General features: G+C 36.2%; 1 protein-coding gene across 2 annotated transcripts in view; it reads right to left on the minus strand.

Annotated features, from left to right (window-relative positions):
• RBM41 (RNA binding motif protein 41) overlaps positions 1-15,261 on the minus strand; it is a 66,177-nt gene that overhangs the window by 15,289 nt on the left and 35,627 nt on the right. The window lies entirely within an intron of this gene.

A 15,261-nucleotide genomic window follows, 5' to 3' on the forward strand; every position in this document is an offset into this window, starting at 1 on the left:
CTGGAAAAGGGGAGGGAGCTGTGGAAGCAGGAACGGCTGTGGTGGTGGTTGCTGCCATTGCTCTGAGCCACCTCTCACAACTCACCCTGCCCCTGGTCCCACCTATCTGGACGGATGCCTGCAGGAGTAAACAAAACTGCTGAAACATACGGGCTCTGAATCTGGTGCAGGAAGAACTTTGGAACTTCAAAAGCTCTCCACATACCCAGATGGACACTGCGCCCTGTGACCCAGGTGAACTACTAACACAGGAGAAGCCCGTCTCCGAGGGAATCCTCCCACTGCGTAAGAAGTGGAATAGTGCAGAGAAAATATAGCACTGCCGTGTGAGAGAGAAAAAAAGGCTGTAGTCGGAGAGAAAATAAAACATTCTACTAACAAATCCTGGAAAACAAAAGAAAGACCTCTTCTGATCAACCTGTTGCAGAACCCACTACTGTAGACGTCTAGGAAGAGAAACAATAAATCAGTAATTGCCATGAATAATCAAGGCAACAAGACAGCTGAGAAAGAAAGTGAAAAGTCTTCAGAAAAGGAACTTAAAGATATGGAAATATGTGACTTAAATGACAGAGAATTCAAGATTGCAATTCTGAAAAAACTCAACGAGTTGCAAGAAAACATAGAAAGGCAGTTTAATGAATTCAGAAACTCAATCAAAGAACAACATGAGCATTTTACGAAAGAGATTGAAATTTTAAAAAAGAACCAAATAGAATTTCTGGAGATTAGGAACTCAATAGAAGAAATTAAGAATGAAATAGCCATCTTAGGTAGTAGAGTTGACCAGATGGAGGAAAGAATCAGTGACATCGAAGACAGAAACCTGGAAATTACACAGATGGAAGAAGAAAGAGACTTGAGACTTAAAAGAAATGAAAGAAATCTACAAGATCTTTCTGACTCCATCAGAAAGAGCAATATAACAATAATGGGTATACCAGAAGGAGAAAAAAGAGAGAAGGAAACAGATAATATATTGAAACAAATTGTCGATGAGAACTTCCCAAACTTGTGGACAGAACTGGATCCTCGAATCCAAGGGCAAATAGAACACCTAATTACCTCAACCCAAACAGGCCTTCTCCAAGGCACATTGTATTGAAGCTGTCTAAAATCAATGACAAAGAAAGAATCCTCAAGGCAGCCAGGGAAAACAAGACGGTAAACTACAAACGAAAGCCCATTAGATTATCATCAGATTTTTCAGCAGAAACTCTACAAGCCAGGAGGGAGTGGAACCAAATATTCAAACTATTGAAAGAGAGAAATTATGAGCCAAGAATAATATGTCCAGCAAAGATGTCCTTTAGATATGAAGGAGGAATAAAGACCTTTCCAAACATACAAAGCTGAGGGAATTTTCTAATGCACGACATGCACTACAAGAAATACTAAAGGTGGCTTTTTGACCACCATCAACAGGGACAATTTGTGGCAACCAAAACATAAAAAGGGGGAGAGTGAAGGCCTGAACTGGAATACGGGAATGGAGAAAGTAAGCGTGCTGAAGAAAATGGAATACTCTAAATATCAATCTTTCTTTTACATAAACTTAAGGGTAACCACTCAAAAAAAAAAAAAAAATCCAGAACTGAAATATATACTGTAATAAAAGAAGAAACAGAGGGAAACATCATAGAATACCACCACACAGAAATAATAGACAACAACAAAAAGGCAAAGACACAATGGAGACACAGCCTTACCAGAAAACTAAAGATAGAATGACAGGAAATCCTCACATATCAATAATCACCCTAAATGTAAATGGACTGAACTCACCAATAAAAAGGCACAGAGTAGCAGATTGGATCAAAAAACTAAACCCAACCATATGCTGTCTCCAAGAGACACATCTCAGCTACAAGGACAAGCATAGACTCAAAGTGAAAGGGTGGAAATTGACACTCCAAGGAAATCGTACCCAGAGAAAATCAGGTGTAGCCATAATGATATCAGATGAAACAGACTTCAAGGTGAAAAAAATAACAAGAGACAAAGATGGACATTTCATAATGGTGAAGGGGACTGTAGAACAAGAAGACACAACAGTCATCAATATTTATGCCCCCAATAAGGGAGCACCGAAATATCCCAAGCAACTACTAACAGAACTAAAGGGAGAAATTGACCAAAACACAATTATACTAGTGCACTTAAATACGTCATTGACAGCTATGGATAGATCATCCAAACAGAAAATAAATAACGAAATAGCAGCCGTAAATGACACATTAGATGAAATGGAAGCAATTGACATATATAGAGCACTTCATCCTAAAACATCAGACTATACATTCTTTTCTAGTGTAGATGGAACATTCTCAAGGATAGACCATATATTGGGACATAAAATCAGTCTCAGTAAATTTAGGAAGATTGAAATCATACCAAGCATATTCTCTGATCACAAGGCTTTGAAACTGGATATCGACTGCAAAAAGAAAGCAAGAAAAAACACAAATACATGGAGATTAAACAACATACTTTTAAAGAACGATCGGGTCAAAGAAGAAATTAGAGGAGAGATCAAAAGATACATAGAAACAAATGACAATGAAAATACATCCTACCAAAATTTTGGGGATGCAGCGAAAGCAGTTTTAAGAGGGAGATTTATATCATTATGGGCCTATCTCAAGAAACAAGAAGAATTTGAATTAAATAACCACAAGTCACACCTTAAAGAACTAGAATAAGAAAAACAAATGAAACCCAGGGTCAGCAGAAGGAAGGAAATAACAAAAATCAGAGCAGAACTCAATGAAATAGAGAAAAAAAGACAATAGAAAAAACTAATGTGACAAAGATCTGATTCTTTGAAAAGATTAATAAAATTGACAAAAACTTGTCTTACTCACTAAGATAAAAAGAGAGAAGACACTATTTAACAAAATCAGAAATGAAAAAGGGGAAGTTATCATGGACACCACAGAAATACAAAGGATCATCCAAGAATACTATGAAGGAGTATATGCCATCAAATTCAATAATGTAGAAGAAATGGACAAGTTCTTAGAAACATATAGCCTTCCTAGGCTGAACCATGAAGAGCTGGAAAATCTAAACAGACCAATCACCAATAACGAAATACAATCAGTCATCCAAAACCTTCCCAAAAGCAAAAGTCCGGGACCAGATGGCTTCACTAGTGAATTCTACCAAACCTTCAAAGAGGATCTAATACCAATCCTGCTCACACTCTTCCAAAAAATTGAAGAAGAGACAGTATTCCCCAACTCACTTTATGAGGCCAATGTTACCCTGATACCGAAACCTGGTAAGGACAACACAAAAAAAGAAAACTACAGACTTAAATCTCTAATGAATACAGATGAAAAAATCCTGAACAAAATTCTGGGAAATTGAATACAACAATACATTTAAAAGATTATTCATCACAACCAAGTGGGGTTCATCCCCGGGGCACAAGGATGGTTCAACATCTGCAAATCCATCAATGTGATACATCACATGAACAAAATAAAGGACAAAAATCATATGATTATATCAATTGATACAGAAAAAGCATTTGACAAGATACAACATCCATTTATGATTAAAATACTTAACAGGTATAGAAGGAAAATATCTGAACATAATAAAAGCCATATATGACAAACCCTCAGCTAATCTCATAATTAATGGTGAAAAACTGAAGCCCTTTGTTCTACGTTCAGGAACAGGACAGGGCTGTCCCCTATCACCTCTGCTTTTCAACATAGTATTGGAAGTCCTTGCCAGAGCAATCAGGCAAGAGAAAGAAATAAAAGGCATCCAAATTACGAATGAAGAAGTTAAATTGTCACTCTTTGCAGATAACATGATGCTATATATAAAAAACCTTAAATACTCCACCAAAAAGCTATTAGAAACAATCAATGAATACAGTAATGTTGTCGGCTAGAAAATCAACATACAAAAGTCCATTGCATTCTTATATACTAACAACGAAATCTCAGAAAAAGAAGTACAAAAAGCAATTCCTTTTGTATTTGCCGCAAAAAGAATAAAATACCTAGGAATAAACTTAATGAAGGACGTGAAAGACCTATATGCTGAAAACTACAAGACATTTTTAAAAGAAATTGAAGACGACACAAAGAAATGGAAAGACATTCCGTGCTCATGGATTGGAAGAATCAACATAGTTAAAATGGCCGTATTACCCAAAGCAATAAACAGATTTAATGCAATCCCCATCAAAATCCTAATGTCATTTTTCAAAGAAATGGAACAAAAAATCATCAGATTTGTTTGGAACCACAGAAGACCCCGAATAGCCAAAGCAATCTTAAGAAAAAAGAACAATACTGGAGGTATCACACTCCCTGACTTTAGCTTGTACTACAGGGCTACAATAATCAAAACAGCATGGTATTGGCAGAAAAAGAGACACTTAGACTAATGGAATACAAGTGAGAACACAGAAATAAAACCACATAAATACAGACAGATAATTTTTAACAAAGAAGCAAAAAACATACAATGGAGGAAAGACAGCCTCTTCAATAAATGGTGCTGGGAGAATTGGATAGCCACGTGCAAAAGAATGAAACTGGACTGCTATCTGTCACCAAGTATCAAAATTAATTCAAAATGGATCAAAGACTTAAGCATAAGACCTGAAACAATAAACTGCATAGAAGAAAACACAGGTACTAAACTTATGGACACTGGGTTTAAAGAGTATTTTAAGAATTTGACTCCAAAGGCAATGGAAGTAAAAGCTAAAATAAATGAATGGGACTATACGAAACTTAAAAGCTTTTGCACAGCAAAAGAAACCATCGACAAAATAAAGAGGCAACCAACTGAATGGAAGAAGATTTTTGCAAACAGTGCCTCTTATAAGGGGCTAATATCCAAAATACACATGGAACTCATGCAACTCAACAACAAAAAAGGAACAACCCAATTGAAAAATGGGCAGAGGACCTGAAGAGACATTTCTCCAAAGAGGACATACAAATGGCAAATAGACATATGAAAAAATGCTCAACATCACTAATCATTAGAGAAATGCAAATCAAAACCACAATGAGATATCACCTCACCCCAGTCAGAATGGCTATCATCAACAAGACAAATAGTAACAAGTGTTGGAGAAGCTGTGGAGAAAAAGGAACCCTCATACACTGTTGGTGGGAATGCAGACTGGTGCAGCCGTTATGGAAGGCAGTGTGGAGGTTCCTCAAAAAATTACGAATAAAATTACCATATGATCAGCAATCCCTCTCCTGGGTATCTACCCAAAACATCTGAAAACATTTATACATAAAGACACGTGTGCTCCAATGTTCATTACAGCTTTATTTATGGTGGCCAAGACATGGAAAAAAACAAAATGTCCTTCCATAGATGAATGGATAAAGAAGTTGTAGTATATAGACACAATGGAATACTATTCGGCGGTAAGAAAAGATGAAATAGGACCTTTTGTGACAACATGGATGCATCTTGAGAGTATAACGCTAAGCGAAACAAGTCAGACAGAAAAAGCAGAGAACCATGGGATTTCACTGATATGTGGTATATAAACCAAAAACAACAAAAGAACAAGACAAACAAATGAGAAACAAAACTCATAGACACAGACAATAGTTTAGTGGTTACCAGAGGGTAAGGGGGTTGGGGGGTGAGAGATGAGGGCAAGGGGGATCAAATATACGGTGATGGAAGGAGAACTGACTCTGGGTGGTGAACACACAATGGGATTTATAGATGATGTAATACAGAATTGTACACCTGAAATCTATGTAATTTCACTAACAATTGTCACCCCAGTAAACTTTAAAAAAAATTAAAATACCGTGGAAAGGGGTACATGATACATACAGCAAGTTTCTCACCAAGTAGGAAAGATCCAGACTAAGATTATTCCCTTTGATATGAACATTTAAAACAAATTCAAGAGGATTTCTGGTCGAGGTGGCTCGGTCACTTCTTGCTTGGATGCCTCTTCTGTGCTCCAAAAAAACCCATACACACACACACACACACACACACACACACACACACACACACACAGCAGGGGTGCCAAAAAACGTATACAAGTGGACACTTTGGTCAATGCTGCTCAAGCAGTAGGTCGTCGTAATCAGAAGTGTCTGGACGCTGATGGTAACCACTTTGAGCACCTCTTGTAATTGCAGAAGTCAAAGGTGACTTGTATTCATCTTTTGTTATCGGTATATATTGAGTATTACAATTTTAATACAGTTTTCCTTTCTTAAAATGTGTATACATTTTTTGGGGGACCCTCTGTATATAAAAAGATACACGCAATGATACAGCTAGGCGTGAAAACAAGACAAACATTTCTGTGAAATAGAAAAACAGAAAATCCAAGTGATAATAGAGGATGGAGCTCTTCCTGGTATCCCTCTGCAACACAGTATTGTTTTGCATTTTTTATCTTTATATGAATGGCATTATACTGTATGCATTCGTCTTCAGCTACCTGTTTGAATTAAAAAAAAAATTCATTTTTAGAACAGAAAAACTTAGAGATTTACAGAAAAACTGAGAAGAAGCACAGAGAGTTCTCATATACCCTGCATCCAGTTTCCTCTATTATTACCTTACATGACTGTGGTACATGTGTTAAAAAGATGAAATAAGATTGATATATTGTTCTTAACTAAAGTCCATTGTTTCTTTCGATTTCCTTAGTTTTTCCCTAATGTCCTTTTTCTGTTCCAGGACCCCATCCAGGATACCGGAGGACAATTAGTCATGTATCTTTAGGCTCCTCTTGGCTGTGGCCATTTCTCAGATTTTCTTTGTTAGGAATGATCTTCAGTTTTGAGGAGTACTGATCAGGAATTTTGTAGGGTGCCCCACTAGTAGAATTTTTCTGGTGTTTTTCTCATGGTTAGATTGGGGTCATGGATTATTGGGAGGAAGACCACAGAGCAAAAATGCAATTTAGATCACATCGTACCAAGCACACCTACCATCGACATGCCTGATGACTGTTGATGGCCTTGAGAATCTGGCTGAGGCACTGTTAGTTTTCTACACTGCAACGTTACTCGTGTTTTTCTGCCTTTCCATACTGTACTCTTTGGAAAGAAGTCACTATTCGTAGCTGGAAACTAAGGGGTGGGGAGTTAAGCTCTCCCTCCTTGAGATGGAGCATCTACATAAAATACTTAGAATTCATCTGCATGTGAGATTTGTCTCTTCTTCCCCATTTATCAATTTACTCAATTGTCTTATTTATCATCAGTATGGACTCATACCGTGTTTCCCTGAAAATAAGACTGGGTCTTATATTAATTTTTGCTCCAAAAGACACATTATGGCTTATGTTCAGGGGATGTCATCCTGAAAAATCATGCTCGGGCTTATTTTCCGGTTAGGTCTTATTTTGGAGGAAATACGGTAGGTATTTCTTCTATACTTTGGGTTACATTCCAATATTATTTAGTTTGTTGCATAAATTGTTCCAGCTTTGGTCACTGGAAACTCTTTCAGTTGGCTCCTGTGATCCTTCCACATACCCCTAACAATGTTTTTATCTGTTGCTTTTAGCACTTCCTAATTTTCTGGCACTACAAAATGCTCAAGGCACGTGTATATTTCCTGCTCCAGTACTAGAATCAGCCATTTCTCTATGGAGTCTGCGTTCCTTTATTAGACAATGGTATGAGAAACGAGAAACTAAGATCTGGATGCTGAACATGCTTGTTGCTACTAGAATGTCATTCCATTTAGACCCTCTCAGCTGACAGAGAAAAAAAATAAGTTTAATGTAACCTGTGTATATACACATATCTATAAATATTTCCATATGTAATTATCTACACATTAAGTTAAACATGAGTTCACACTGATGTCTCCAACTCTAAACCACTGTCACATGGATCATTCTAGCTTCCTCCTTTTGCTTATCTGTAAATTCCAATAGTGGGAAACCTGGCTCCCACCATCTGCCACCTGTTTATTATTCCATTTCATTATACATGTATATCAGTATCAGAGTTGTTAACCAGTACCTCCATGGGACACAACCTTATCAGCTAGGGTACAGTGATTACGTGCCGGTCTGTTTGCCTCTCTGTTGCTTCCACCCTCCACACATTTCCAAAGATACTTAGGTCAGCACCTTTCCCCCAATACTTTCACTGAGGTAGCTTCATTTATTTGTAAGACAGTTGGATTCTCCTGTCAGTCTGCATTCTTTCCTAGGGTTCCTCCATCTCCTAAATGATTTTAATATTTATATACATTAATGGTCACTCTTCATGCTGTAGTTTTATGGACTTTGACAAATACATGTCTTGCATCCACTATGACAGTATCATACCAAATAATTGTACTACCCTAAAAATCCCTTGTGCTTCACCTATTCCTCTCTTCCTCACTCCCCCCAAACTCTTGGCAACCATTGATCATTTACTGTTGCTGTAGTTTTGTGTTTCCTGAATGTCACATAAGGAATCATATAATATGCTCTCTTTTCATACTGGCTTCTTTCACTTATTAATATGCATTTATAGCCCCTCTATGTTTTTTTGTGTTTTCTTTTTTCATTGCTGAATTATATTCCATTATATAGATGTAGCACAAGTGAATGTATCCATTTATCTATAGAAAAACATCTTGATTGCAAGTTTTTGCCCATTATGAATAAAACTGCTGAGCATTCACATGCTGCCTTTGTATGAATATAGGTTTTCAAATCAATTTGGAGTAAATAACTGGAAGCACAATTACTGGATCTTATGGTAAAATCATGTTTAGCTTTGTAGGAGACTGTCAAACTATCTTCCAAAGAGGTTGTAGCATTTTGTATTCTCACCGTCAAGGAAAAAGAGTTCCTGTTGCTCAGAATCCTCAATAGCATTTGGTACTTTGAATTTTATTGGGAATTTTAGCCATTCTAATAGGTGTATAATGGCATCTCATTATTGTTTTATTTTGAAATTCCCTGATGACAAATGATGAGCTCGTTTTTATATGCTTATTTGACACGTATCTATATGTATATCATGATATACACGCATATAACTTTTTTCATGTTTCTTTTTCTTTTTTTGGCCCAATTTTTGAGTACTTTGTTTTACTACTGTTGAGTTTCGAAAGTTCTTTGTGTGTTTTGGATAGAAGTCCTTTATTAGACATGTGTTTTGCAAATATTTTCTTCTAATCTGTGGCTTTTTTATTCTCTTAAAAGTATCTTTCACATAGCAGAAGTTTGTAATTTTCACAAGGTCTGATATATTAAATTTTTTTCTCTCATAAACCACGCTTTTGCTGTTGTATCTATAAATACATCACCAAACACAAGGTCCCTTAGATTTCCTCCTGTTTTCTTCCAGGAATTTTATGGTTTAGTGTTTTACATTTAGATCTATAATCCATTTGGAGTTAATTTATTTTGAAGAATGTAAAATCTGTGTTTAGATTCATTTATTTTTGCATGTGGATAACCAGTTATTCCAGCACAATTTGATGAAAAGACTATCCTTTCTCCATTGAACTGCCTTTGCTCCCTTGTCAAAAATCAGTTCACTGTATTTGTGTGAGTCTATTTCTGGAGTCTATATTTTGTATAATTGATCAGTGTGTCTTTGTTTTTCACCAACACCAAACTACTTGATTATAGTAAATCTTGAAGTTGAGTTGTGTCAGTCCTCCGATTTTCTTCTTCTCCTTCTTCAGTATTGTGTTAAGTATTCTGAATCTTTTGCTTTCCATATAAACTCAGAATCAGTTTGTCTATATCCACAAAACAGCGTGCTGGGATTTTGTTGGGACTGTGGAATTTATATACCAATTTGGGAAGAACTGACATGTTAACAATATTGTCTTCCAATCCCTAAACATGGGACAGCTCTGCATTTATTTAGATCTTTAATTTTTCAGCAGGCTTTGATATATTTTCTGCATATAGATTCTGTACATATTTTGTTAGATTTATACCTAATTATTTCACTATTTTGTGGTGCTATTGTAAATAGTGTTTTTTATTTCTACTGCAAGTGTTCATTTCTTGGTATACAGGAAAAAAACCTGACTTTTATATATAAACCTTGTATCCTCCAACCTTGTTAAACTCACTTATTAGTTCCAGGAGTTGTTTTAGGTTGTTTTTGTTGAATGTTTGGGGTTTTCTACATAGACCTACATGTCATCTGAACAAAGAGACATTTTTATTTTTTTCCTTTCCAATTTGTGTGCTTTTTATTTTATTTTCTTGTTTTTATTTCAGTAGCTAGCATTTCTAGTACAATATCGAAAAAAAAAAAAAAGTGGGGAGAGTGGATATTCTTGCGTTGTTTCTGATCGAAGGGGAAAATATCCGGTTTCTCACAATTAAGTATGAATTTAGCTGGAGAGTTTATAGATATTCTTTATCAAGTTGAGGATGACGTTCCCCTGTACTCCTCATTTGCCGAGAGTTTTGTCATTAATAGGTGTTAAATTTTGCTAGTGCTTTTTCTATATCAACTGAAGTAATGATGATTTTTTTTCCCTTTAGCCTGTTGACGTGGTGGATGACATTAATTGATTTTGAAATGCTGGACCAGCTTTATTTTTATTTTTCAGTCAAAATTTCAATAAAATATTTTGATTTTCCTAATATTTAAGATTTTTGCATCTATGCTCATGAGAGAGATTGGTCTGTAGTTTTTCTTTATTGTAATATGTCTTTATCTGGTTTTGGTATTAAGCTAAGGCTGGCTCTCATAAAGAGTCAAAAAGTGCTCCCATTGCTTCTGGTTTCTGGAAAAGATTGTAGAGAATGAGTATCATTTTATATGATTCCGTTTTCACCCCTCTCTAATCATATCAATTATGCTTTTTATAATTTTAGTGGTTGCCTTAGAGTTTGCAATACACATTTACAAGTAATCTAATTCCACTGTCAATTAACCCTATATCATGTCACAGATAGTGTAGAGACCTTATAACTTAGTTGTATATACTAAACACCAATTACCCCTTCTATCCCTTATAACATTCCTGCCATTCATTTCACTTATCCATACGCTAAAATTACCTAACACATTGCTATTACTTTGAATAGTTTTCTTTTAGATCACTTAAAATAAGAAAATGAAAGATTTTACTTTCACATATTCCTTCTTCTATGCTCTTCCTTTCTTTATAGAGATCTGATTTTCTAACCAATATCATTTTCCTTTTCTCTGAAGAACTTTTTAAAAAAAAACCATTTCTTGCAAGACAGGTTTACTGGCAACAAATTCCCTCAGTTTTTGTTTGATAAAAGTCTTTATTTTTCCTTTACTTTTGAAGGATCCTTCTGCTGGATACAGAATTCCAGGTAGGTGGGTCCCCCACCCCAATACTTTAGATATTTCACTCCACTCTCTTCTTGCTTGCATGGTTTCTCATGAGAAATCCAATGCAGTTCTTAGCTTTGTTTCTCTATAGGTAAAGTGTTGTTTTCCTCTGGCTGTTTTCAAGATTTTATCTTTCTCTTCTCAAACACAAGTTTCTGTGTTTGAACAAGATATGCTTAGGTGTAATTTCTTGGTAGTTACCGTGTTTCCTCGAAAATAAGACCGGGTCTTACATTAATTTTTGCTTCAAAAGTCACATGAGGGCTTATGTTCAGGGGATGTCATCCTGAAAAATCATGCTAAGGTTTATTTTCCGGTTAGGTCTTATTTTTGGGGAAACACGGTGTTCTGCTTCGTGTTCTCTTCTCAGATCCTGGATTAGTGATCTGGTATCTGTCATTAATTTTGGAAAATTCTCAGCCATCCTTGCTTCAAATATTTCTTCTGCTCCTCTCTCTCTTATCCTTCTGGTATTCCAATAATGTGTATGTTATATCTTTCAAAATTGTCCCATAGTTCTTGGATAGTCTGTTCCATTTTTTACAGTCTTTTTCCTCTTTGCATTTCAGTGTGTGACATTTCTATTGACAGGTCTTCAAGTTTATTGATTTTTCCTTGGCCGTATCCAGTCTACTGATGAGACTCTCGAAGGAATCATTTCTATTGTAGTGTTTTTAACTTCTGGCATCTACTTTTGATTCTTAGAGTTTCTATCTCTCTGCTTACATTATCCATCTGTTTTTGCATGTTGTATACGATTTCCAATAGACTCTTTAGCATATTAATCATAGTCATTTCAAATTCTATATATATGACCATTCCAAAACCTGTGTCATGTCTGAGTTTGGTTCTGATGCTTGTTTTGTCTCTTGAGACTGTTTTTGTTTGTTTTTAGCATTCCTTATAATTCTTTTTTGTTGAAAGCCAGACTTGATGTATAATGTAATAGGAACTGAGGTAGTAAACAGGCCATTAGTGTGAGGTTTTATGTTAATCTGGCCAGGAGTTGGTCTGTGTTTAATGTTTTCTCTAGCTAGAGGTGTCACTGGTTTCCATTTCCTCTCATGTCCTTGTTTTTGTCTCCCTGTTTTCTTTGGGTTTCCCTAAAAACTTCTTAAATGGATTCTGAGCTTTGCAGGTCGTTCAGTTGTAATTATTATACGGAAGCCCTGTTGAGGTGGTGGTAAGCGGTGGGGTGAGGGGAGACATTCTACAATCCTGTAATTCTCAGTCTTTCAGCTTGCCTGTGTCCCCAGCCTGTACCCTTCACAAGTGTTCCACAGCATTTTTTCTCCTCTCTTAGGTGAGACAGGAAGGCTAGAGGAGCCTGAAGTCACATAATTTCCCTTCTCCCACACTGGAGTAGGCTTTGGTAAAGTTGTTTCACTTGCTGGACAGCCCTTTGTTAGGTAGAAGCTCTGTGTGTTTTTCAAAATGATTACTTTTCACCTCCCCATGCCAGGAACAGGAGATGTTTTTCTTGGCTTCTTCAAGAGAACTTGAAAACCTAGCGGGGTTCCTGGAGGTAAAAGTCATGAAAATGTGGGGCCCTCATAGATGGCAGCCTCTAAGAGTTTGTCATTCAAACACTAATCTACACTGTGCCTCAAGCAATTTGCCAAAGTTACCACTTAGGTATTGCTACCAGTTTATGGCTCCAGTGTTTTCCACTCCTAATAAGCAGATCTGAGCTGTGATTCTCTGTAATTGCCTCTCTCCAGATTTCAGGGTTGTAGTTTGCTCGGGAACTTCAATTCTCTGATGGGTCCAAGAAAAAGTCGTTGATTTTTAGTTTGGGGGCTGTTTTTCTTGTTGTAAGACAGAGTAGTGACTTCTAAACACTTTACATGTTGGAGTTGAAACCAGAAGTCTGCAACTAGTTTTTTTCATTCAACATTATGTTTGGGAGTTGTATCCAGGTTGATACCAGTAGTTATATTTTATTCATTTTCTCTACTGTATAGTATTCTATTTTACAAACATACCACACTTTATCCATTCTCTTACTGAGGAACATGTATGTTGTTAACAAATAATGCCACAATGAGCATCCTTTTAACGTCTCCGAATGTGCACGTGTAAGACTTCCTCGGGATAGGAAGGAGTGGGGTTGTTGACTTTTAGTGTGTGAGCATCTCCCATTCTAGTAGATATTGCCATGACGTTTTTGAAAGTGGTTGTACCCATTTATATTCAGCCAGAAGTATATTAGAGTTCTTACTATTCTGTATGTTCACCAATACTTGCCATTGTCAGGCCTTTAAATGTATGCCAACATCCTGGGTATTAAATGGTATCTCATAGTAGTTTTATTTTGCATTTTTCTGGTTACCAATGAGACTTCATAAGTTAACCGGTCATTCATGTTTTCTCCTCTGTGTGTTGCCTATTCATATCTTCTGACCATTTTTATTTGGCTGTTTGTGTTTTCTTATTGATTTGTAGGGAAGGATTTCCTTAAAATGACTCAAAAAGCACAAACCATCAAATAAAATACTAATGCTATGATTACATTAAAATGAAACTTCTGCTTAACACAAGACATCAGAAGAAATGTTAAAAAAATAAGCCACCAACTGGGAAAATATATTTGCTAAATAAGCAGCAAGGGTTTGTATTCAGAATTTAAACAGTATCTCTATAAATAATATGAAAAACTTAATCAAATAATGGACAGAAAGGAACAGGCAACTCACAGAAGGATCTTGAAAGGCTAATAAATGTGTGAATACATGTATAATTTCACTAGAAATCAGGAACATGCAAATTAAAACAATGAGATACCTTTCAAATATATTAGACTGGCAAAAATGAAAAAAAGTCTACAAAGTCTTGGTGAAGATGTGAAAGAGATCTCTGAAACCCTGGCCATGGGGTTGAAGATATACATACCCTGTATCATAGTAATTACATTCCTAGGCATGCAAAGTAGAACAGTCATTCTTAAAATGTCACTCTCAGACCAGCAACAACAGCATCTCCTGGGAACTTGTTGAAAATGCAAATTCTCAGGCCGTACTCCAGATCTACTGAATAAAGAATTCTGGGGGTGGAGTCCAGCAATGTGTGTTAACAAGCCTGCCAGGTGATTCTGGCGCACACTAACATTTGAAAATCACTGCAACAGAGCAATATTCTTCCAATTTTTTGGACTAAGATCTACACGAAGAAGTGCACATTACATTCTGGCCCATACACATACCCCCCTCCCCCACACCATGCACACAGGCACGCTCACAAACCCAAAACTTCAAGAAACAATAATTATTCTTACTGTATGGAACACAGTTTGATATTTACTATTCTATTCTATTTCATTTCATTAAAAAATTGCTGGTTATGGGGTGGCCAGTTAGCTCATTTGGTTAGAGCGAAGGTTGCCAGTTCGATCCCCGCATGGGCCACTGTGAGCTGCGCCCTCCTTAAAAAAAAATGCTGGTTATAACCAACTAATTGTGCAATACTGCTTATTGCAGAATTGTCTGTAATAGCAAAAAGTGAAAAGAAAAATCTTCAGGAGAATGAATAAATGAATTATATTTACTATATTTCTGCAATGGAATACTACATAGTTCCTTCTATCACTAGAAATAAATTTCAAAAACATGTATACTGAGTCAAATAAGCAAGTTGTAGAAAGATATGTACAGTATGATTTCATCTATATAGTTTCACAATAGGTAAAATTATATTGTTTACGAATATATAGCTATGAAGTAAAAATATAAACCAAGGATTATTTATAACTTTACTTAGACATTTGCCAACTTCTCAAAATTTAGAAGCCCTGTGCTTTCACTTTGCTGCTTAGCTACTAGCAACTTAAGTCATATGTTATATGAAAGCCAGGTGCAGCATTCTGAAGAGAAAACTCATGTGATAACAGGAAACCGCATTCACAACCAGGCAGTTGATTATTTATTGACTAATTCTAGAGGCA

The sequence above is a fragment of the Rhinolophus sinicus genome, chromosome 18, assembly GCF_057876585.1.
Source record: "Rhinolophus sinicus isolate RSI-liver-muscle chromosome 18, RSI-T2T, whole genome shotgun sequence".
NCBI classification, from domain to species: Eukaryota; Metazoa; Chordata; class Mammalia; order Chiroptera; family Rhinolophidae; genus Rhinolophus; species Rhinolophus sinicus.